Here is a 25,665-nt window from a genome sequence, read left to right as displayed (position 1 = left end):
AGGGCTCCGTCGAAATCCATTGAGACGACACCGTATGAATTATGGTTTGGGAAGAAACCTAAGATGTCGTTTCTAAAAGTTTGGGGATGCGATGCTTATGTCAAGAAACTTCAACCTGAAAAGCTCGAACCCAAGTCGGAAAAATGCGTCTTCATAGGATACCCTAAAGAAACTATTGGGTATACCTTCTACCTCAGATCCGAAGGCAAGATCTTTGTTGCCAAGAATGGATCCTTTCTAGAGAAGGAGTTTCTCTCGAAAGAAGTAAGTGGGAGGAAAGTAGAACTTGATGAAGTATTACCTCTTGAACCGGAAAATGGCGCAACTCAAGAAAATGTTCCTGAGGTGCCTGCACCGACTAGGGAGGAAGTTAATGATGATGGTCATGAAACTTCAGATCAAGTTGCTACTGAACTTCGTAGGTCCACAAGGACACGTTCCTCACCAGAGTGGTACGACAACCATGTCTTGGAAATCATGTTGTTAGACAATGGTGAACCTTCGAACTATGAAGAAGTGATGGCGGGCCCGGATTCCGACAAATGGCTGGAAGCCATGAAATCTGAGATAGGATCCATGTATGAAAATGAAGTATGGACTTTGACTGACTTGCCCGTTGAGCGGTGAGCCATAGAAAATAAATGGATCTTTAAGAAGAAGATAGACGCGGATGGTAATGTGACCATCTATAAAGCTCGGCTTGTCGCTAAGGGTTATCGACAAGTTCAAGGGGTTGACTACGATGAGACTTTCTCACCGGTAGCGAAGCTGAAGTCCGTCCGAATCATGTTAGTAATTGCCGCATTCTATGATTATGAGATATGGCAAATGGACGTCAAAACGGCATTCCTTAATGGTTTCCTTAAGGAAGAATTGTATATGATGCAGCTGGAAGGTTTTGTCGATCCTAAGAATGCTGACAAGGTGTGCAAGCTCCAATGCTCGATTTATGGGCTGGTGCAAGCATCTCGGAGTTGGAACATTCGCTTTGATGAGATGATCAAAGCGTTTGGGTTTATGCAGACTTATGGAGGAGCCTGCATTTACAAGAAAGTGAGTGGGAGCTCTGTAGCATTTCTCATATTATATGTAGATGACATACTTTTGATGGGAAATGATATAGAGCTTTTGGACAGCATTAAGGCCTACTTGAATAAGAGTTTTTCAATGAAGGACCTTGGAGAAGCTGCTTATATATTAGGCATCAAGATCTATAGAGATAGATCAAGACGCCTCATAGGTCTTTCACAAAGCACATACCTTGATAAGATATTGAAGAAGTTCAATATGGATCAGTCTAAGAAGGGGTTCTTGCCTGTGTTGCAAGGTGTGAAATTGAGCTCAGCTCAATGTCCAACCACGGTAGAAGATATAGAAGAGATGAGTGTCATCCCCTATGCCTCAGCCATAGGTTCTATTATGTATGCCATGCCGTGCACCAGACCTGATGTAAACCTTGCCGTAAGTTTGGTAGGTAGGTACCAAAGTAATCCCGGCAAGGAACACTGGACAGCGGTCAAGAATATCCTGAAGTACCTGAAAAGGACTAAGGAAATGTTTCTCGTTTATGGAGGCGACGAAGAGCTCGTCGTAAAGGGTTACGTCGACGCTAGCTTCGACACAGATCTGGATGACTCTAAGTCACAAACCGGATACGTGTATATTTTGAATGGTGGGACAGTAAGCTGGTGCAGTTGCAAGCAGAGCGTCATGGCGAGATCTACATGTGAAGTGGAGTACATGGCAGCCTCGGAGGCAGCGCATGAAGCGATTTGGGTGAAGGAGTTCATCACCAACCTAGGAGTCATACCCAATGCGCCGGGGCCGATCAAACTCTTCTGTGACAACACTGGAGCTATTGCACTTGCCAAGGAGCCCAGGTTTCATAAGAAGACCAGGCACATCAAGCGTCGCTTCAACTCCATTCGTGAAAATGTTCAAGATGGAGACATAGATATTTGTAAAGTACATACGGACCTGAATGTAGCAGATCCGTTGACTAAACCTCTCCCTAGAGCAAAATATGATCAACACCAGAATTCCATGGGTGTTTGATTCATCACAATGTAACTAGATTACTGACTCTAGTGCAAGTGGGAGACTGTTGGAAATATGCCCTAGAGGAAATAATAAAAGGATTATTATTATATTTCCTTGTTCATGATAATTGTCTTTTATTCATGCTATAATTGTGTTATCCGGAAATCGTAATACATGTGTGAATACATAGACACCAACATGTCCCTAGTAAGCCTCTAGTTGACTAGCTCATTGATCAACAGATAGTCATGGTTTCCTGACTATGGACATTGGATGTCATTGATAACGAGATCACATCATTAGGAGAATGATGTGATGGACAAGACCCAATCCTAAACATAGCACAAGATCGTATAGTTCGTTTGCTAGAGTTTTTCCAATGTCAAGTGTCTTTTCCTTAGACCATGAGATCGTGTAACTCCCGGATACCGTAGGAGTGCTTTGGGTGTACCAAACGTCACAACGTAACTAGGTGACTATAAAGGTATACTACGGGTATCTCCGAAAGTGTCTGTTGGGTTGACACAGATCAAGACTGGTATTTGTCACTCCGTATGACGAAGAGGTATCTCTGGGCCCACTCGGTAATGCATCATCATAATGAGCTCAAAGTGACCAAGTGTCTGGTCACGGGATCATGCATTACGGTACGAGTAAAGTGACTTGCCAGTAACGCGATTGAACGAGGTATTGGGATACCGATGATCGAATCTCGGGCAAGTAAATTACCGATTAACAAAGGGAATTGTATATGGGGTTGCTTGAATCCTCGACATCGTGGTTCATCCGATGAGATCATCGAGGAGCATGTGGGAGCCAACATGGGTATCCAGATCCCGCTGTTGGTTATTGACCGGAGAGTCGTCTCGGTCATGTCTACATGTCTCCCGAACCCGTAGGGTCTACACACTTAAAGTTCGGTGACGCTAGGGTTGTAGAGATATGAATATGCAGTAACCCGAAAGTTGTTCGGAGTCCCGGATGAGATCCGGGACGTCACAAGGAGTTCCAGAATGGTCCGTAGGTGAAGAATTATATATAGGAAGTGCAGTTTCGGCCATCGGGAGAGTTTCGGGGTCACCGGTATTGTACCGGGACCATCGGAAGGGTCCCGGGGGTCCACCGGGTGGGGCCACCCATCCCGGAGGGCCCCATGGGCTAAAGTGGGGAGGGGAACCAGCCCATAGTGGGCTGGTGCGCCCGCCTTGGCCCACCCCATGCGCCTAGGGTTGGGAACCCTAGGGTGGGGGGGCGCCCCACTTGGCTTGGGGGGCACTCCACCCCTTGGCCGCCGCCCCCCTAGGAGATCCCATCTCCTAGGGCCGGCGCACCCCCTAGGGGGCCTATATAAAGGGGGCGGGGAGGGAGGGGCAGCCGTACCCTTGAGTCTTGGCGCCTCCCTCTCCCCTGCTACACCTCTCCCTCTCGTAGTAGAACGGCGAAGCCCTGCTGCGGTGACCCCTGCATCCACCACCACGCCATCGTGCTGCTGGATCTTCATCAACCTCTCCTTCCCCCTTGCTAGATCAAGAAGGAGGAGACATCACGCTGACCGTACATGTGTTGAACGTGGAGGTGCCATCCGTTCAGCGCTAGGATCTCCGGTGATTTGGATCACGTCGAGTATGACTTCCTCATCCCCGTTCTTTGAACGCTTCCGCGCGTGATCTACAAAGGTATGTAGATGCAATCCGATCACTCGTTGCTAGATGAACTCATAGATGGATCTTGGTGAAACCGTAGGAAATTTTTTGTTTTCTGCAATGTTCCCCAACAAGAAAAACAATGCCACATCATTCAGACTCGGTGAGTCTTGTAACAGAGTAGAAAATACTTTGAGTTTTGCTATGCCTTTGCGCATGCTTATGGCCCTTAATACTTGCATAAGCTGCCGTCACTATGCACTTTGTAGTTTATACGAATCTGTTATGTCCTTTGCAGAAATGTCTTGCATTGCCCTGTGATGCTTACGGCTGCTTTTCCGGCTTATATAAGCCAACCCCTGAGGGTAAGTTTAACTCCTGAAAATTGGCACATAAAAGTTCACCTGGTACTTAACAACCTGATGTAACCAATATTAATCCTGGAGGATTGCAATGTATTCCATTGTATTTTCAAGAGGGTCGCAAGATATCCAATGTTGATACTTGTAAAATATGATGAACAAAATTCAAGGGTTTCTGACTCGAATACGATCAGTGAACCGTTCGAAAGGGGTTGAGCTAAGATTCGGATACGATCTATTAGCCCCCAGTGGCTGTGGCGATGCCGATCAAGTGGGTATCGACAACTATGTTCTCTTTGGTTCGAATACGACCTATGTTTGAACAATAAGCCCCCAAGTGACCATAAGAGTTGTTTAATGACGCTGATTCGAATATGATCCACGTCAGACCCAAAGGGGTTAAGCTATGATTCAAATATGATCAAGAAGCCCCCAAGTGGGTTTGGCAGTATGCCGATCAAGTGGGTATCGACAGCTATGTTCTCTTTGGTTCGAATACGACCTATGTTTGAACAGGAAGCCCCCAAGTTATCACGGCTAGATTCAGATATGATCATAAGCCGAACCAAAGGAAAGCCGGATTCAGATATGATCCGCTTCTGCTTGGTTATCTCCACCACCTGACAAAGAAAACACATAAACCTTTTTTGGGAGTGGAAAAAAGGACAGAGGTCCTGCTTTATTGCTTTATGTAATATACATAGTATAAGTATATACACATTAGAGCCGATGGCTCAAGTATAATAAGGCCGAAGATGAGCGATATTCCACGGCCGACGGGTCTCCTCCTCCGACTTACGTGAGTCTTTGTGCTCCCGAACATCGATAAGGTAGTATGATCCGTTGTTCAGATTCTTGCTGACCACAAAGGGTCCTTCCCAAGGAGGGGATAGCTTGTGCATGTCAGATTGATCCTGGATGAGTGGGAGCACTAAGTCGCCTTCCTGAAAGGTTCTGGACCTAACCCGGCGGCTGTGGTAGCGGTGTAGGTCTTGCTGGTAAATCGCCGAGCAGGCTATTGCTAAGTCTCGCTCTTCATCCAACAGGTCAAGTGCGTCTTGCCAAGCTTTTTCATTGTCTTCCTCAACATAAGCCGCCACACGGGGTGAGTCATGACGGATGTCACTTGGCAGGACCGCCTCTGCTCCATACACCATAAAGAAAGGCGTGTAACCCGTAGATCTGTTAGGTGTAGTATTGATGCTCCAAAGTACAGAAGATAACTCCTCCACCCAACAACCCGGTGTCCGCTGCAAGGGGACCAAGAGCCGGGGCTTGATACCCCTCAAGATTTCTTGATTAGCTCGTTCTGCTTGACCATTGGATTGAGGGTGAGCCACAACTGAAACGTCAAGCCGGATATGCTCTCATTGACAGAACTCTTCCATAGCTCCTTTGGAGAGGTTAGTGCCATTATCAGTTATAATGCTGTGTGGAAAACCAAAGCGAAAAATCACCTTTTTCATAAACTGGACCGCCGTGGCTGCATCACACTTACTGACTGGCTCCGCCTCCACCCACTTTGTGAACTTGTCAACCGCCACCAAGAGGTGCGTCTTTTTATCTTTAGACCTTTTGAAAGGCCCGACCATATCAAGCCCCCAGACTGCAAACGGCCAAGTAATTGGAATCATCCTCAATTCTTGAGCCAGCACATGGGCTCGTCGTGAGAATTTCTGACATCCATCACATTTACTGACCAGGTCTTCTGCATCAGCATGAGCCGTCAGCCAATAAAGCCCATGACGGAAAGCTTTGGCCACAAGAGATTTTGAGTCGGCGTGATGACCACAATCGCCTTCATGAATCTCACGAAGGATCTCCTGACCCTCTGTAGGTGACACACAACGTTGAAATGCTCCAGTGACGCTGCAGTGATGTAACTCGCCATTGACAATTGTCATGGACTTGGACCGCCGGGCGATTTGTCTTGCCAAGGTCTCATCTTCAGGCAACTCTCCCCGGGTCATGTAAGCCAAATAAGGCACTGTCCAATCCGGGATAACGTGAAGAGCCGCCACCAGCTGTGCCTCCGGGTCTGGTATTGCCAGATCTTCCTCTGTAGGTAACTTAACAGAAGGATTATGCAAAACATCAAGAAAGGTGTTAGGCGGCACCGGCTTACGCTGAGACCCCAGCCGGCTTAAGGCATCAGCCTCCTCGTTCTTCCTTCGATCAATGTGTTCCACCACATAACCCTTGAAATGTCTAGCCACAACATCGACTTCACGATGGTAAGCCGCCATAAGTGGATCTTTAGAGTCCCACTTGCCTGACACCTGTTGAGCCACAAGGTCCGAGTCTCCCAAGCATCTTACCCGGCTCAAGTTCATCTCTTTGGCCATCCGGAGACCATGGAGTAGGGCCTCGTACTCAGCTGCATTGTTAGTACAAGGAAACATAAGCCGGAGCACATAACAAAATTTGTCACCTCGAGGGGAAGTTAACACGACTCCAGCCCCCGAGCCTTCCAACTGTCTGGACCCATCAAAGTGAATAGTCCAATAAGTGTTATCGGGCTTCTCCTCAGGTGCCTGTAGCTCTGTCCAGTCGTTGATGAAATCCACCAAAGCTTGAGACTTAACGGCAATGCGTGGTACGTACTTCAGACCATGAGGCCCGAGCTCGATGGCCCACTTGGCGACTCGTCCTGTAGCCTCTCTGTTCTGAATAATGTCTCCCAAGGGGGAGAACTTACCATAGTGATAGGGTGACCTTAGAAGTATTGCTTCAGCTTCCGGCTTGCCATGAACACCCCGTAAACAAGTTTTTGCCAATGAGGATATCTTTGTTTTGACTCGATGAGTACCTCACTGACATAATAAACCGGCCGTTGAACCGGATGTTCCTTACCAGCCTCCTTGCGCTCTACCACAATTGCCACACTGACGGCTCGTGAATTAGCAACCACATATAACAGCAAAGGCTCTTTGTTAATGGGAGCTGCAAGAGCTGGTGGCTCAGATAACTGCCTCTTCAAATCCTCAAAAGCAGCATTACTCCAGAAAAAGGTGTCTGCCTTCTTCATCAGTTGGTACAGCGATAGGGCCTTCTCACCTAACCGGCTTATGAACCGGCTTAAAGCGGCAACACGACCCGCCAGTCGCTGAACATCATTGATACATGCCGGTTTAGCCAAAGAAGTGATTGCCTTAATCTTCTCCGAATTAGCCTCGATGCCCTTGTTTGAGACCAAGAATCCCAAAAGCTTGCCTGCAGGCACACCAAATACACACTTCTTCGGGTTAAGCATCATTTTGTAAATCCGGAGATTGTCAAAGGTTTCTTTGAGATCAGATATCAAGGTTTCCGCCTCTCTGGATTTCACCACTATGTCATCCACATAAGCATGAACATTGCGCCCAATCTGATTGTGGAGACAATTCTGTACACATCGTTGATAAGTCGCCTGGGCACTCTTGAGCCCAAAAGGCATAGACACATAGCAGAAGGCTCCAAACGGAGTAATGAAAGCCGTCTTCTCCTGGTCCTTAACTGCCATCTTGATCTAATGATTACCAGAGTAAGCATCCAAAAAGCTCAAACGCGCACAACCCACTGTAGCATCGATGATTTGATCAATACGGGGGAGAGCGAAAGGATCAGCCGGACAAGCCTTATTTAAGTCCGTGTAATCCACATACATCCGCCAGGTGCCGTTTTTCTTGAGCACGAGCACCGGGTTAGCCAACCACTCCGGGTGAAACACTTCGACAATGAACCCAGCCGCCAAGAGCCGGGCGACCTCTTCTCCTATAGCTTTTCGTCGTTCCTCATTGAATCGCCGCAGAAACTGCCTGACCGGCTTATACTTCGGATCAATATTAAGAGTGTGCTCAGCGAGTCCTCTCGGTACACCCGGCATGTCAGAAGGCTTCCATGCAAAGATGTCCCGGTTCTCACGGATGAACTCGATGAGCGCGCTTTCCTATTTAGGATCCAAGTTGGCACTGATGCTGAATTGCTTAGACGAATCGCCCGGAGTAAAATCAACAAGCTTAGTCTCTGCAGCCGATTTAAACTTCATGGCCGGGTCATGCTCCGTAGTCGGCTTCTTGAGGGAGGTCATATCTGCCGGGTCAACGTTATCTTGATAAAATTTGAGCTCCTCTGCTGCACAGACAGACTCGACATAAGCCGCATCGCCTTCTTCGCACTCCAGGGCCACCTTTCGGCTTCCATGCATAGTGATGGTACCCTTGTAACCCGGCATCTTGAGCTGTAAATAAACATAACACGGCCGCGCCATGAACTTGGCATAAGCCGGCCGCCCGAACAAAGCGTGATATGGACTCTTGATTTTTAACACTTCAAAAGTTAACTTTTCTGCCCTAGAATCATGCTCGTCTCCAAAGGCCACCTCTAGCTCAATCTTACCCACAGGATACGCCGACTTACCAGGCACCACTCCATGGAAGGCGGTGTTGGAAGTCTTTAAATTCTTGTCAGTTAAGCCCATGCGCCGAAAGGTCTCGTAATAGAGGATGTTGATGCTGCTCCCTCCATCCATGAGCACCTTAGTAAATTTATAACCACCAACCCGCGGTGCCACCACCAGGGCCAGTTGACCCAGATTATCAACCCGGGAAGGGTGATCCTCCCTGCTCCAGACAATAGGCTGTTCCGACCACCTCAAGTAACGAGGGACTGCCGGCTCAACAGAATTCACAGCCCTCTTATGAATTTTCTGATCACGTTTACACAAACTTGTGGTGAACACGTGATACTGCCCACTGTTTAGCTGTTTTGGATGACTCTGATAACCCGACTGCTACTGCTGCTGACCTCCTTGACCGGACTGCTGTTGATTATAACCACCCTGGCTTCCCTAAAAACCAGATCCTGAACTACCGCCCGGGCCATGAAAGCCGCCAGCTCCTGAGCCGCCGCCTGGGCCTTGATTGCCATCAAACGTATTAGAATTCTTGAAAGCCTTCATGATTGCGCAATCCTTCCATAAATGAGTCGCTGGTCGTTCCCGGATGCCGTGTTTCGGGCAGGGCTCATTGAGTAGTTGCTCAAGAGATGGACCTAACCCACCAAACCGAGGGGGTGGCTTTCCTTTGCGCTTCTGATTGTTACCCTATGCATTGGCCACAAATTTCGGGTTACCGTCCGCCTTACGCTTATTGCCTCCTTGACTTGCCGGGTTATGCTGCTGACCCTTTCCATTACCGTTCTTCTTTCCCTTCCCTGTCTTTTTCTCATCAGACGTGGGATCCTTGGTACTATCGGAATCGGCATACGTGACTAAAGCCGCCATCAGCGTCCCCATATCGTTGCAATCACGCTTAAGGCGCCCCAGTTTCTGTCTTAGAGGCTCAAAGCGGCAATTCTTCTCCAGCATGAGAACTGCTGAGCCGGCATCCATCTTGTCAGACGAATGTATTATGTCTTTGACCCGGCGCACCCAATGAGTCATAGATTCACCTTCCTCCTGCTTAGAATTTGTCAGGTCCATAATCAACATAGACTGCTTGCAAGTGTCCTTGAAGTTCTGGATAAAACGAGCCTTTAGCTCCGCCCATGACCTAATGGAATTGGGTGGCAAACCCTTTAACCAAGAACGGGCCGTTCTGTCCAACATCATGGTGAAGTATTTAACCATCGCTTCATCACTAACCTCTAGCAGCTCCATAGCCATCTCGTAACTTTCAATCCACGCCCCAGGCTGTAAATCGGCCGTATAATTCGGCACCTTTCGAGGTCCCTTGAAGTCCTTGGGCAGACGTACATTACGTAGAGCCGGTACCAGACAAGGAACTCCTCCGGTTCTAGTAGCAACACCCGCCTCAATGGAAGTCATCGGGTAAGCCGGTGAGTCCTGTTGGGCTGCTAGCTGAGCCGCTAGCTGAGCCGCCCGCTCGTCCTCCTGACGTATCCGATCCTGAACCAGGTTACACCCGCCGGGCTGGTTCCGGCGCTGAGCGCTACTTGACAAGGCCTCTGACTCCATGTGTCTACTGTAACTCGGGCTCCGGTTTTGACGAGGCGGAGCTAACCAGGGCGGAGGAGTTGAGTGAATCCTGTCCCGGCTGTAGGAGTAGGTCTCTTACCGAGCCAGGGCTGTTTGGACAAGTTCCCTGATCCTCTGGGTTTCCACCGCTATCGGATCATCACCATCTACTGGGAGAGCCGCCAAACATGCTGATGCTGCGATTAAGTTCTCCATGGGGTTGGAGAAGTGACCCTGCGGTATTGGTACATAATGGGGCGGTGCCATATTGCCATGAAGAGGCGCCGTCACCTGAGGCTGGACTGGGCCTCCCGCTCCGGATGTCATAAACTGATTTGCACCTGGCGGGTTACTTGGGCCGGCCCCGTGTGTAGCAAAGAGATTCCGAGGATCATAAATCTGAGGTAAATGGGACTGAGTTTTCTGATGTCTCCTCCTCATTACCTCATTAGATGCGTTCAAGCTCAACGTGAGCTGAAAGGCCTCTGCCTGAAGTTGCTGCGCCCGTACGTCCAAAGCCGCCCGCTCTGTGGCTAATCTAGTATCTTCAGCTGCTAAGGTTTCCTTCGCCCGGGCGATCTCATCGCGAACCTGTGCCATCTCTGCCTCATGCTCAGATTGGTTCGCAAGGACGACTATAACAGTTAACAAGGTCGTAAGTTTATCCATGAGATCCATCAGCACCTGAGCCAGTGAGCGCACAGGGCCTCCTGCCCCGGCTGCTCCTAACCCGGACGTTATCTCCACTGAGGCCGTAGAATTTTGGCCGGGTTGAGTACCAACCATGAAGACTCCTGCCCAGTTTGGCGACTCTGAGGGGTCCGGAATAGTGCAGCCATCGGAACAGCCCCAAGCACACCATCTTGAACTTGACACAGCGAATATATTGAGCCAGCGGACGAATCACCGTCAGAGAGGACGGCCGGCTCACCATCACCCTCAGATCCTTCAGGAAGTTCACCTCCGTGGATGCAACCCACAAAGGCACGCTTCACGACAGGTTGAGCTCGGGCGGGTTTCGCACGCTGAGCCGTCTCGATGAGGTCGGTGCAGCTGTCCGGCTCAGGGCCAGGCTCACCAATCCGGCCGATGAAGACGTGAATTACACCAAAGGGGACCCGGTACCCGTACTCAATTGAGTCGGCGTCGGGGCCCCAGCCTTCATCGTCGATGTAGATCTTGTCGCGACGACTCTTGGTCATCCGGCCAACTGCGTATCCCTTGAGCCCTTCGAAGCTGCCCTTCAAGAACTCAAATCCACCATGCGCTGGCCCCACGGTGGGCGCCAACTGTCATGGAATTGTCACGGCAGATGTCCTTTTGCAAGGACTTAGTCGTGGAGCCATCGCAACTAGGAAGCTTAAAGGGGTTAATCGGGACAAGGACACGTGAGGTTTATACTAGTTCAGCCCCTTACGGTGAAGGAAGGCCTACGTCTAGTTGGGTTGGAATTGCTTGAGGTTTCGATGACCAGGGAGCGAGATATGCTATGCCTGGCTCTCGATCAGTTGTTTTTCGCCCTAAGCCGCTGGCGGGTCGTCCCCTTATATACACAGGTTGACGCCCTCCGACCTACAGAGTCCCGGCCGGCTCATAAACTGTGTCTGACTCGAACTAGTTACTTCTACCTTACAGTACAAGTTATACCATCACGGCGGTTTATCTTTACGGGCCTCAGAGTCGCCTGTGGGCCTTTAAGCCTTTTAGTGAACCGCCATCTTCATGCCTTGGTCTTGGGCTTCTGATGAACCTCTATTTGCGTAACCCGGCCCCTCCTGGATGGCTTACACAAATAGTCATATCCCCAACAGATGTGAACTAGATTATTGACTCTAGTAAACCCTTTGGGTATTAGTCACATGGAGATGTGAACTAATCACATAAGGATGTGAACTAGATTATTGACTCTCGTGCAAGTGGGAGACTGAAGGAAATATGCCCTAGAGGCAATAATAAAGTTGTTATTTATATTTCCTTATATCATGATAAATGTTTATTATTCATGCTAGAATTGTATTAACCGGAAACTTAGTACATGTGTGAATACATAGACAAACAAAGTGTCACTAGTATGCCTCTACTTAACTAGCTCGTTGAATCAAAGATGGTTAAGTTTCCTAGCCATAGACATGAGTTGTCATTTGATTAACGGGATCACATCATTAGAGAATGATGTGCTTGACCCATCCGTTAGCTTAGCACGATGATCGTTTAGTTTGTTGCAATTGCTTTCTTCATGACTTATACATGTTCCTATGACTATGAGATTATGCAACTCCCGAGTACCGGAGGAACACTTTGTGTGCTACCAAACATCACAATGTAACTGGGTGATTATAAAGGTGCTCTACAGGTGTCTCTGATGGTACTTGTTGAGTTGGCATAGATCGAGATTAGGATTTGTCACTCCGATTGTCGGAGAGGTATCTCTGGGCCCTCTCGGTAATGCACATCACTATAAGCCTTGCAAGCATTGTGACCAATGAGTTAGTTGCGGGATGATGCATTACAAAACGAGTAAAGAGACTTGCCGGTAACAAGATTGAACTAGGTATGAGGATACCAATGATCGAATCTCGGACAAGTAACATACCGATGACAAAGGGAACAATGTATGTTGTTATGCGGTTTGACCGATAAAGATCTTCGTAGAATATGTAGGAACCAATATGAGCATCCAGGTTCCGCTATTGGTTATTGACCGGAGATGAGTCTCGGTCATGTCTACATAGTTCTCGAACCCGTAGGGTCCGCATGGTTAACGTTCGGTGACGATTGGTATTATGAGTTTATGTGTTTTAATGTACCGAAGGTAGTTCAGAGTCCCGGATGAGATCGGGGACATGACGAGGAGTCTCAAGATGGTGAAGACGTAAAGATTGATATATTGGATGACTATATTCGGACATCGGAAAGGTCCCGAGTGATTCAGGTATTTTTCGGAGTACCGGAGAGTTACAGGAATTCACCGGGAGGGTCAATGGGCCTTCATGGGCTTTAGTGGAAATAGAGGGTAGCAAGGAAGTGTGAGGTGTGCCCCCCTCGGCCCAAACCGAATTGGTTTAGGGCTTTGGGGGCCGGCCCCTGATACGTCCATTTTGCATCATGCTTTTGTATCGATAATTATTGCATTATGGGCTGTTATTACACATTATGTCACTATCCTTATTCCTATTCTCTCTTATTTTACAAAGTTCACATGAAGAGGGAGAATGCCGGCAGTTGGGATTCTGGGCTGGAAAAGGAGCAAATATTAGAGACCTATTCTGCACAGCTCCAAAAGTCCAAAAACTTCATGAAAGTTATTTCCAGAATATATAAAAAATATTGGGCGAAAGAAGTTCCAGAGGGGGCCCACACCCTGGCCATGAGGGTGGGGGGCGCGCCCTACCCCATGGGCGCGCCCCCTGCCTCGTGGGCTCCCTAGTGGCCCTCCGATGCCCATCTTCTGCTATATGAGGTCTTTCGTCCGAGAAAAAAATTACAAGCAAGCTTTTGGGAAGAAACTCCGCCGCCACGAGGCGGAACCTTGGCGGAACCAATCTAGGGCTCCACCAGAGCTGTTCTGCCGGGGAAACTTCCCTCCCGAAGGGGGAAATCATCACCATCGTTATCACCAACGATCCTCTCATTAGGAGGGGGTCAATCTCCATCAACATCTTCACCAGCACCATCTCATCTCAAACCCTAGTTCATCTTTTGTATCCAATCTTTGTATCCAAACCTCAGATTGGTACCTGTGGGTTGCTAGTAGTGTTGATTACTCCTTGTAGTTGATGCTAGTTGGTTTACTTGGTGGAAGATCATATGTTTAGATCCATTATGCATATTAATACCCCTCTGATTATGAACATTAATATGCTTTGTGAGTAGTTACGTTTGTTCCTGAGGACATGAGAGAAGTCTTGCTATAATTAGTCATGTGAATTTGGTATTCGTTCGATATTTTGATGAGATGTATGTTGTCATCCCTCTAGTGGTGTCATGTGAACGTAGACTACATGACACTTCACCATTGTTTGGGCATAGAGGGAGGCATTGGGAAGTAATAAGTAGATGATGGGTTGCTAGAGTGACAGAAGCTTAAATCCTAGTTTATGCGTTGCTTCGTAAGGGGCTGATTTGGATCCATATGTTTCATGCTATGGTTAGGTTTACCTTAATACTTCTGTTGTAGTTGCGGATGCTTGCAATGGGGGTTAATCATAAGTGGGATGCTTGTCCAAGTAAGGACAGTACCCAAGCACCGGTTCACCCACATATCAAATTATCAAAGTACCGAACGCAAATGATATGAACGTGATGGAAACTAGCTTGACGATAATTCCCATGTGTCCTCGGGAGCGCCTTCCTTCATATAAGAGTTTGTCTAGGCTTGTCCTTTGCTACAAAAAGGATTGGGCCATCTTGCCGCACCTTATTTACTTTTATTACTTGCTATTCGTTACAAATTATCTTATCACAAAACTATTTGTTACCGATAATTTCAGTGCTTGCAGAGAATACCTTACTGAAAACTACTTATCATTTCCTTCTGCTCCTCGTTGGGTTCGACACTCTTACTTATCTAAAAGCTACGATAGATCCCCTACACTTGTGGGCCATCAAGACTCTTTTCTGGCGCCGTTGCCGGGGAGTGAAGCGCCTTTGGTAGGTGGAATTTGGTAAGGAAAAATTTATATAGTGTGCTGAAATTTACTGTCACTTGTTACTATGGAACATAATCCTTTGAGGGGCCTGTTCAGGGTATCTTCACCCCGACCAGTAGAGCAAAGAGTTGCTCCTCAACCTACTGAACCTACTGAAAATGTTTACTTTGAAATTCCTTCGGGTATGATAGAGAAACTGCTAGCTAATCCTTTTGCAGGAGATGGAATGTTGCATCCCGATTTACGCTTAATCTATGTGGATGAAGTTTGTGGATTATTTAAGCTTGCAGGTATGCCCGATGATGTTATCAATAAGATGGTCTTCCCTTTATCTTTTAAGTGAGAGGCACTGACATGGTATAGGCTATGTGATGATATGGGATCATGGGACTACAAGCGATTGAAATTGGAATTTCATCAGAAGTTTTATCCTATGCATCTTGTTCATCATGATCGTAATTATATATATATATAATTTTTGGCCTCGTGAAGGAGAAAGCATCGCTCAAGCTTGGGGGAGGCTTATGTCAATGTTATATTCATGCCCCAATCATGAGCTCTCAAGATAAATGATTATTCAAAATTTTTATGCTCGACATTCTCTTAGTAATCGCTCTATGCTCGATACTTCTTGTACTGGATATTTTATGATGACGACTATTGAATTCAAATGGGATTTATTGGAAAGAATTAAACACAACTATGAATATTAGGACCTCGACGAAGGTAAGGAGTCAGGTATAACACCTAAGTTTGATTGTGTTAAATATTTTATGGATACCGATGCTTTTCGTGAATTTAGCACTAAATATGGACTTGACTCTGAGATAGTAGCTTCTTTCTGTGAATCCTTTCCTACTCATGTTGATCTCCCTAAGGAGAAGTGGTTTAAATATAATCCCCCCCATTGAAGTAAAAGAAGTTTCACCTATTAAAGTTGAAGAGAAGACTATCACTTATGATGATCCTGTTGTTCCTGCTGCTTATATTGAGAAACCACCTTTCCCTGTTAGGATAAAGAATCATGCTAAAGCTTCAACTCTGGTTAACAAAAGTAATATTAAGACACCTAAACCCCCTGAGTAACTTAAAGTTGAACCTAAGATTGCTATGGTTACAGATCTCTTGGCCAATAATATTGATGGGCATGTTATTTACTTCTGCAATGAAGCTGCTAGAATTGCTAGACGTGATGCTAAAAATAAACATAGACATGTTGTAGGCATGCCTGTTATTTCTGTTAAAATAGGAGATCATTGTTATCATGGCTTATGTGATATGGGTGCTAGTGCAAGTGCAATACCTCATTCCTTATACAAAGAAATTATGCATGATATTGCACCTGCTGAGATAGAAGAGATTTATGTTACAATTAAGCTTGCCAATAGAGATACTATTTCACCAGTTGGGATAGCTAGAGATGTTGAAGTCTTGTGTGGGAAAGTTAAATACCCTACTGATTTTTTTGTTCTTGGTTCCCCACAAGATGACTTTTGTCCCATTATATTTGGCAGACCCTTCTTGAATACTCTTAATGCTAAGATAGACTGCAATAAGGATATTGTTTCTGTTGGTTTAGGGGATATGTCTCATGAGTTTAATTTTGCTAAATTTCATAGACAACCCCATGATAAAGAATTTCCTAGTAAAGATGAAATTATTGGTCTTGCTTCTATTGCCGTGCCTCCTACTGACCCTTTAGAACAATATTTGCTAGACCATGAAAATGGTATGTTTATGAATGAAAGAAGGGAAATAGATGAAGTATTCTTTAAACAGGGACCTATTCTGAAACACAACTTGCCTATTGAAATTCTAGGGGATCCTCCTCCACCCAAGGGTGATCCCGTGTTTGAGCTTAAACCATTGCCTGATACTCTTAAATATGCTTATCTTGATGAAAAGAAGATATATCCTGTTATTATTAGTGCTAACCTTTCAGAGCATGAAGAAGAGAGATTATTGAAAACTCTGAAGAAGCACCATGCTGCTATTGGATATACTCTTGATGATCTTAAGGGCATTAGCACTAGTAGAAAAAGGGTCTAATGTGAAACTCATTAGTCCCGATTTGTAACTAAACCGGCACTAATGTGATCATTAGTACCGGTTCCAACGGCTAGGTGTGCGGTGCTCATTAGTACTGGTTCGTGGCAAACCTTTAGTACCGGTTCATGCCACGAACCGGTACTAAAGAGGTGGTGGCCTTTAGTATGGGTTGGTGGCTTCAACCGGTACTAAAGGGGGGGGGGGTCTTTAGTACCGGTTGGAGCCACCAACCGGTACTAAAGGAGGTGGCCTTTAGTACGGGTTGGTGGTTCCAACCGGTACTAAAGACCCCCCTTTAGTACCGGTTGGAGCCACCAACCGGTACTAAAGGTGGTGCGCTGCCACCCGCAGTGCACAATGTTTAGTCCCACCTCGCTAGTTGAGAGAAGCTCCCACCGGTTTATAAGCCCCGCCGCGGCTACCATGTCGAGCTCCTCTCTTAGCAGGCCTTTGTGGGCCTATTGCAAGTCTTCTGCCCTGTGGGGCCTTCTGGGTCGTACGGGCCTGCATTCTGGCCCAACTAGAGGTTGGGTTTCTAGTCGTATGCAGGCCATGCCGGCCCAGTAGGCGGGCTATTTTTGCTTTATTTCAAAAATAATAAAAAAAATCCTTACCACCCGGGACTAAAGGTCCCCCAGACCACGACACGCCTCGTGCCACGTGGTGGGCCTTTGGTCCCGGTTCATGTTGAACCGGGACTAAAGGGGGGGGGCTTTAGTCCCCACTCTTTAGTGCTGGTTCCAGAACCGGTACTAAAGTTCCTTACGAACCGGTACTAAAAGTCGTTTTTCTACTAGTGTAATCCCACTCTATGTCAACACAAAATAAATTTGGGGAAAGATGCCAAACCAGTTATTGATCACCAACGACGGCTAAATCCTAAGATGAAAGAAGTGGTAAGAAAGGAAATATTAAAGCTCCTTGAAGCAGGTATAATTTATCACGTTGCGGTAAGCCCTGTCCATTGTGTCCCTAAGAAAGGAGGTATTACTGTCGTTCCTAATGATAAAGATGAATTGATTCGGCAAAGAATTATTACAGGTTATAGGATGGTAATTGATTTCTGCAAATTAAATAAAGATACTAAAGAGATCATTACCCTTTGCCTTTCATTGATCAAATGCTAGAAAGATTATCCAAACATACACATTTTTGCATTCTAGATGGTTAATCTGGTTTCTCTCAAATACCTGTGTCAGCTGATGATCAAGAAAAGACTACTTTTACCTACCCTTTCGGTACCTTTGCTTATAGACGTATGCCTTTTGGTTTATGTAATGCACCTGCCACCTTTCGACGATGCATGATGGCTATATTCTCTGACTTTTGTGAAAAGATCTGTGAAGTTTTCATGGATGATTTCTCTGTTTATGGATCCTCTTTTGATGATTGCTTGAGCAACCTTGATCGAGTTTTACAGAGATGCGAAGAAACTAACTTTGTCTTGAATTGGGAGAAGTGCCACTTTATGGTTAATGAAGGTATTGTCTTGGGGCATAAAATTTCTGAAAGAGGTATTGAAGTTGACAAAGCTAAGGTTGATGCTATTGAAAATATGCCGTGTCCCAAGGACATAAAAGGTATAAGAAGTTTCCTTGGTCATGCCGGTTTTTATAGGAGGTTCATTAAGGACTTCTCAAAAATCTCTTGGCCTCTGACTAACCTATCACAAAAGATATTCCCTTTGTCTTTGATGATGATTGTGTAGAAGCATTTGAAATAGCTAAGAAAGCTTTGGGTTCTGCACCTATGGTTCAACCTCCTGATTGGAATTTACCCTTTGAAATTATGTGTGATGCTAGTGATTATGCTGTAGGGGCTGTTCTAGGACAAAGAGTTGATAACAAATTGAATGTTATTCAATATGCTAGTAAAACTCTAGATAATGCTGATACGTCTCCGTCGTATCTACTTTTCCAAACACTTTTGCCCTTGTTTTGGACTCTAACTTGTATGATTTGAATGGAACTAACCCGGATTGACGCTGTTTTCAGCAGAATTACCATGGTGTTGTTTTATGTGCAGAAAACAAATATTCTCGGAATAACCTGAAACTCCACGGAAGATCTTAGAAAAAACAATAAAAAATCCTCGCCAAAGATGAAGACCAGGGGGCCCACACCCTTCTCACGAGGGTGGGGGGTGCCCCCCCTAGGGCGTGCCCCCTACCTCGTGGGCCCCCTGTTGCGTCTCCGACTCCAACTCCACCTCCATATATTGAGTTTCGATAAGAAAAAAATCAGAGAGAAGAAATTATCGCGTTTTACGATACGGAGCCGCTGCCAAGCCCTAAAACCTCTCGGGAGGGCTGATCTGGAGTCCGTTCGGTGCTCAGGAGAGGGGGATTCGTCGCCGTCGTCATCATCAACCATCCTCCATCACCAATTTCATGATGCTCACCGCCGTGCGTGAGTAATTGCATCATAGGCTTGCTGGACGGTGATGGGTTGGATGAGATTTATCATGTAATCTAGTTAGTTTTGTTAGGGTTTGATCCCTAGTATCCATTATGTTCTGAGATTGATGTTGCTATGACTTTGCTATGCTTAATGCTTGTCACTAGGGCCCGAGTGCCATGATTTCAGATCTGAACCTATTATGTTTTCATGAATATATGTGAGTTCTTGATCCTATCTTACAAGTCTATAGTCACCTACTATGTGTTATGATCCGGCAACCCCGAAGTGACAATAATCGGGACCACTCCTGGTGACGACCATAGTTTGAGGAGTTCATGTATTCACTATGTGCTAATGCTTTGTTCCGGTTCTCTATTAAAAGGAGGCCTTAATATCCCTTAGTTTCCAATAGGACCCCGCTGCCACGGGAGTGTAGGACAAAAGATGTCATGCAAGTTCTTTTCCATAAGCACGTATGACTATATATGGAATACATGCCTACATTACATTGATGAATTGGAGCTAGTTCTGTGTCACCCTATGTTATGACTGTTACATGATGAGCCGCATCCGGCATAATTATCCATCACTGATCCGGTGCCTACGAGTTTTCCATATACTGGTTTACACTTATTTACTTTCCCGCTGCTACTGTTACAATCACTACAAAATACCAAAAACATTACTTTTGCTGTCTTTACTTTTGTTGCCGCTACCGCCACTATCATATTACTTTGCTACTAAACACTTTGCTGCAGATACTAAGTTTCCAGGTGTGGTTGAATTGACAACTCAGCTGCTAATACTTGAGAATATTCTTTGGCTCCCCTTGTGTCGAATCAATAAATTTGGGTTGAATACTCTACCCTCGAAAGCTGTTGCGATCCCCTATACTTGTGGGTTATCAAATGCCCAGAGAAATTATGCTACTACTGAAAAAGAATTTTTAGCAGTTGTATTTGCTTGTGATAAGTTCAGACCTTATATTGTTGATTCTAAAGTAACTATTCACACTGATCATGCTGCTATTAAATATCTTATGGAAAAGAAAGATGCTAAACCTAGACTTATTAGATGGGTTCTCCTGCTACAAGAATTTGATTTGCATATTATTGATAGAAATGGAGCTGAGAATCCCGTTGCAAACAACTTGTCTAGGTTAGAGAATATTCTTGATGACCCACTACCTATTGATGATAGCTTTCCTGATGAACAATTAGCTGTCATAAATGCTTCTCGTACTGCTCCTTGGTATGCTGATTATGCTAATTACATTGTTGCTAAATTTATACCACCTATTTTCACATATCAGCAAAAGAAAAAGTTCTTCTATGATTTAAGACATTACTTCTGGGATGACCCACATCTTTATAAAGAAGGAGTAGATGGTGTCATTAGACGTTGTGTACCCGAGCATGAACAGGAACAGATCTTACGCAAGTGTCACTCTGAGGCTTATGGAGGACACCACGCTGGAGATAGAACTGCACACAAGGTATTGCAATCCGGTTTTTAATGGCGTACTCTCTTCAAGGATGCCCGTAAGTTTGTCTTATCTTGTGATGAATGTCAAAGAATTGGTAATATTAGTAGACGTCAAGAAATGCCTATGAATTATTCACTTGTTATTGAACCATTTGATGTTTGGGGCTTTGATTATATGTGACCTTTTCCTTCCTCTAATGGGTATACACATATTTTAGTTGTTGTTGATTACGTTACTAAGTGGGTAGAAGCTATTCCAACTAGTAGTGCTGATCATAACACCTCTATGAAAATGCTTAAGGAAGTTATTTTTCCAAGGTTTGGAGTCCCTAGATACTTAATGACTGATGGTGGTTCACATTTTATTCATGGTGCCTTTCATAAAATGCTTGCTAAGTATGACGTTAATCATAGAATTGCATCTCCATATCACCCGTAGTCTAGTGGTCAAGTAGAACTTAGCAATAGAGAGCTTAAATTAATTTTGCAAAAGACTGTTAATAGATCTAGAAAGAATTGGTCCAAGAAACTTGATGATGCATTATGAGCTTATAGAACTGCCTATAAAATTCCTATGGGTATGTCTCCATATAAAATGGTTTATGGTAAAGCATGTCACTTACCTCTTGAATTAGAACATAAGGCATATTGGGCTATTAAAGAGATCAACTATGACTTCAAACTTGCCGGTGAGAAGAGGCTTTTTGACATTAGATCACTTGATGAATGGAGCACCTAGTCTTATGAAAATGCCAAGCTATTTAAAGAAAAAGTTAAAAGATGGCATGATAAAAGGATACAAAAACGTGAGTTTAATGTAGGTGATTATGTATTTCTATACAACTCTTGTTTAAGATTTTTTGCAGGCAAACTTCTCTCTAAATGGGAAGGTCCTTACGTTATCGAGGAGGTCTATCGTTCCGGTGCCATAAAAATCAACAACTTCGAAGGCACAAATCCGAAGGTGGTGAACGGTCAAAGAATCAAACATTATATCTTAGGTAATCCCATAAATGTTGAAACTAATATTATTGAAACCGTAACCCCGGAGGAATACATAAGGGACACTTTCCGGAACGTTTCAGACTCCGAAAAGGAATAGGTACGTGGTACGGTAAGTAAACCGACTCCAAAACAGTTCTAATGGCAATATTTCTCCGTTTTGGAATATATAAAAAAAGGAAAATAAGAAGCAGACCGGAAAGGACACGAGGCTTCCACGAGGGTGGAGGGCGTGCCTCCTGCCTCGTGGGCACCTCGTGTGCTCTCCGAACTCCATTTTCTTGCACGATTCTTCTTTTGGTCGGTAAAAATTCATTATATAATCTCCCGAAGGTTTTGACCACCGTATCACGCAAATATCCTGTGTTTTTGTTTTGAGTTGTTTCTGCTGCAGATTTAGAGCAAGATGTCTTCTCAAGAGTCAGTGGGGGAGAGTTGGGTGTCTCATTCGACACCAGGTCCAGGGGAAAACAACGATGCCTATCACTTTGGGCCCTCAATGGAGGAGGAGATGGAAGCTGACTTGAAAAGGATATATGCCATGGAGGAGGATCAAGAAGTTACTTCTCGTTTCCGGGCAGGACTCACGATGGGGGAACTACAGAGCTCAGCTATTCCAAAGTCGGTCATCCCTTCCAATGTTAGATTTCTTTCTTATGAATATATGAAAAATAGTGTTACTTGTTCTCCCGCAGCTACGCAACATCCTTGGGTGAAAGGAGCTCTAGCCGTCACGGGCAAGCTCTGTAAGGAAATAATGAACCTCAAGCAGCAAGTCAATAAGCTCGAGGAAGAGAATCGTATCTCGAGGGGCATCATCACCAAGAATATCACATCACCAACCCCGAAGAAGGAGACATAAACACATGGGTATGGGCACTCCCCTTGGCAACTGCCAAGCTTGGGGGAGTGACCCGGTATCGTATCACCATAACTTTTGTCTTTATTGTTTTTCTTAGTTCAATCCTTTTGATAATATCTTGATCCAGCAGAATAAAGTTTTAGTATGATCTAGTTGTGAGTTTTGCTTTATGATCTTCTTATGTAATCTAGTCCGTGAGCTATATATAATAAAGATTAGTGTTGAGCCAAGGGCTTGATTATTTTGCTATGATCTTGAGGGAATAAAATAAAAATAAACAAAGAGATCATATGGATCTTATGGAGAGTAATGAGCTCACATATAAAGAGTATGATGAATAAAAGTTGTTGAGAGTTGACAAACATAGTTTTGATCATTGTTGCAATTAATAGGAAGTAATAAAGAAAGAGAGGTTTTCACATATAAATATACTATCTTGGACATCTTTTATGATTGTGAGCACTCATTAAAATATGACATGCTAAAGAGTTGACGTTGGACAAGGAAGACAAGGTAATGGGTTATGTTTTCTTACATCCGAGATAAATTATATTGTCATGGATCATCCAACATGTTGAGCTTGCCTTTCCCTCTCATGCTAGCCAATTTCTTTGCACCAAGTAGAGATACTACTTGTGCTTCCAAATATCCCTAAACCAGTTTTGCCATGAGAGTCCACCATACCTACCTATGGATTGAGTAAGATCCTTCAAGTAAGTTGTCATCGGTGCAAGCAATAAGAATTGCTCTCTAAATATGTATGACTTAATAGTGTGGAGAAAATAAGCTTTATACGATCTTGTGATATGAAAGAAATAAAAGCGATAGACTGCATAATAAAGGTCCATATCACAAGTGGCAATATAAAGTGACGTTCTTTTGCATTAAGATTTCGTGCATCCAACCATAAAAGCGCATGACAACCTCTACTTCCCTCTACGAAGGGCCTGTCTTTTATTCTTGTCTTATACTTCATGCAAAGAGTCATGATGATATTCACCTTTCCTTTTTACATTTTATCCTTTGGCAAGCACAATGTGTTGGAAAGATCCAGATATATAGAGCTAATTGGACATGAGTTTTCATGAACTATTATTGTTGACATTACCCTTGAGGTAAAACATTGGGATGCAAAACTATAAGCCCCTATCTTTCTCTGTGTCCGATTAAAACTTCATACCCATAAATATTGTGTGAGTGTTAGCAATTATGAAAGACTAAAAGATGGTTGAGTATGTGGACTTGCTGAAAAGCTCTTATATTGACTCTTTCCTACGTTATGATAAATTGCAATTGTCTCAATGACTGAGATTAGAGTTTGTTGGTTCTCAATGAAGTTTATGATTCATACGTGAAATTGTGATTGAATTATTACTTTAGCATAATAGATCATATGACTATATATATATAGTGATACTATTCATCACCCAAGGTGCATAACAAGTTATTCTTCATCCAAGGTAATTTTACGATCATTTCATAACTAAATTACATTTGTAATTCAAATATTTACATTCCTATTGATTCACTACATAAAATTTGGCACAAAAAAAATAAAAAAATTGGTCATAAGACAAGAAAATTTATAGTTTATGTTTATTTTACACTATGTTTTTACGTTGTAATTTTACATAATATAAAATATTTTTTACGACGATTATATATTTTCTTACGATCTTTTTTTACGTCGGAAATAAGACAAAACTTACGGAACGTAAAATTATGATGCATTGATGGTAAAATAGAGGGGGATGAAGAATAACTATTCCTCACTCAGGGTGACGAATAGCGTGACCCTATATATATATAATATATATAGTGATACTATTTATCACCCAGAGTGCAGAATAAGTTATTCTTCACCCGAGATAATCTTACGATCATTTCATAATTAAAATTACGCTTGGAATTTAAATAGTTACATTCCTATTGATTCATTACGTAAAATTTCGCATAAAAAATAAAAATATAGTTTATAAGATAAGAAAATTTACAGTTTATGTGTATTTACACTATGTTTTTATGTTTGTAATTTTACATAACATAATTTTTTTTACGACGATTATATATTTTCTTACGGTCTCTTTTTATGTCGGAAATAAGACATAACTTACGGCACGTAAAATTATGGTGCATTGATGTCAAAATAGAGAGGGGTGAAGAATAACTATTCCTCACCCAGGGTGACGAATAGCGCTATATATATATATACATAAACACTATTCTGATCAGGGGATCAGAATAATATTCTGATCACAACCTGAACTTCCCGAGTAACACGCCTGAACTTCCCTATGTACGAACCTGAACTTCGGGCTATCTTCGCAACCGTGGCTTCCCTCGCGAATTATTCCGGCCGGTTGTGTTGTCTGGGATGTGACTGTAATCCAGATACCCATACCTGCATCTAAATGCTCGTTTTTATTTGTAATTTTGCATTTTGGCGGATTCACTCGCGGGGCGGATGAACCTGTGTCTGTTTACAAGTTTAATGCGTTCATTGGATGTTCTAGAACCTCTAACATGATGGGAATTTCGTGTAGTTACGAGTTTCATGGACAATTTGTCGTTAATTTCAACGGATTTGATTCCGGGTTCTGTGTTCTTTGTCCGTGGGAGTGGTTCCGCGGCTTATGTGGATTTTGTTGTTTTTATTTGAATATAGAGGGCGGATTTGATTGCAGTAGTGAGATTGGACCGTTTATGCATTGTTAATTTGATCGGGCAGGCGGATACAACCCTAAAATCGGGTGATTGGATCTCGTGTCCGCCCGTGTTAGTTCCGGTTCTTCGATGAGACAACTTGGTGGCTTTGTCGTTTTGATGTTTGGGCGTAGTAGGATATCGTTCGAGGTCGCGGACTGAGAAGGTGTAGTCACCCAAGTGATTAAATCTAAAACACAAATTCGTTAGCGTGTATTTTTCCAATGATTCTACTGTCTGTCTTACGAATTGGACTTCTGCACCTTTTGTGCTAGGACTTCCGTCGTTTTTATGCATGTTTTTACTTTCGCCGTTTTTGTTTTTCAGAGTACTCATAATACGTAAATGTGGAGCTGGTCCATAGACACACAAATCATCCTTTTTATATTTATTCTGTCTTTGGGATTAGTTTTTTTGGAACATCCACATTCTATGGTATTAGTTGGACTTCTATGGTACCAGTGATTGAACTTCCTGGTTTCCACATTGCAAGGCGGTGCAGCATCGAGCTATAT

Source organism: Triticum aestivum, chromosome 6A (genome assembly GCF_018294505.1).
Source record: "Triticum aestivum cultivar Chinese Spring chromosome 6A, IWGSC CS RefSeq v2.1, whole genome shotgun sequence".
NCBI lineage: Eukaryota > Viridiplantae > Streptophyta > Magnoliopsida > Poales > Poaceae > Triticum > Triticum aestivum.
Note: the sequence above shows the minus strand (reverse complement) of the source record.